Source organism: Panthera uncia, unplaced genomic scaffold, assembly GCF_023721935.1.
Source record: "Panthera uncia isolate 11264 unplaced genomic scaffold, Puncia_PCG_1.0 HiC_scaffold_759, whole genome shotgun sequence".
In the NCBI taxonomy this organism is placed as follows: domain Eukaryota; kingdom Metazoa; phylum Chordata; class Mammalia; order Carnivora; family Felidae; genus Panthera; species Panthera uncia.
Genome location: NW_026059934.1, coordinates 15409 through 16140, shown reverse-complemented (window position 1 = coordinate 16140; position 732 = coordinate 15409).

The following is a 732-nucleotide window of genomic DNA, read 5'->3' as shown; positions in this document are numbered from 1 at the left end:
GCGGTCACGGGGCCTCCGTGGGCACAGTCTGGGAGGAGCGGGACCCAGCCCTCATCCCTCAGTGACCCAGATTATGGAGACATTCTTCCCCTTGACCTCGCAGGGAGAAACGGGGCAAGGCGGAGAGCGGCTTGCCCAGGCAGAGAGTGCAACCGATGCGCGGCCCCAGGGTGGCGCTGAGGGGGAGGTGTCCGAGCCGTCACCCCTGTCCGTGGGGACGCAGTGCCGGTGCCGGCCTCTCGCTGGAGAGCCCTTCGAGGAGTCAGCTCCGAGCCGGGGATGGCCAGTGTGGCCCGGCCACCCTCAGTGAGCAGACGCAGACCGCCACGGGAGCGTCCCCGCTGGCTCTCGGGCAGTCTCTGCGATGAGGCCACAGCGGCCCCCGAGGGAAGGGGAAAGACTCCCTCTGAGGCCGATAGCCCTCGCTGAGAGGGACCACCTCCTTCCAGGAACACGGCCAGTGAGGTTTGTTGGGACCATCCCACTGAAAACAGCCCCGAGACGCTAATAGCGTACGTTTAAAAGTTCTTTCTGAAGGTTTTGAAAATAGGAAAGTGGAAAGGGGGACCCCAGAGAGATGCTTCCAGCAAGTGAGTATTTCAGGCAGCACCGTGGGGTTGGAGGGTGGGAGCCACAGTAAACGGAGGGGCGTGCTGTGTTCATGGATCGAAATAGTATGTGAAGGTGTTAGTTTCCCTCGAGGTAACTTACCTGAGCCTGATTCCGCCCCCC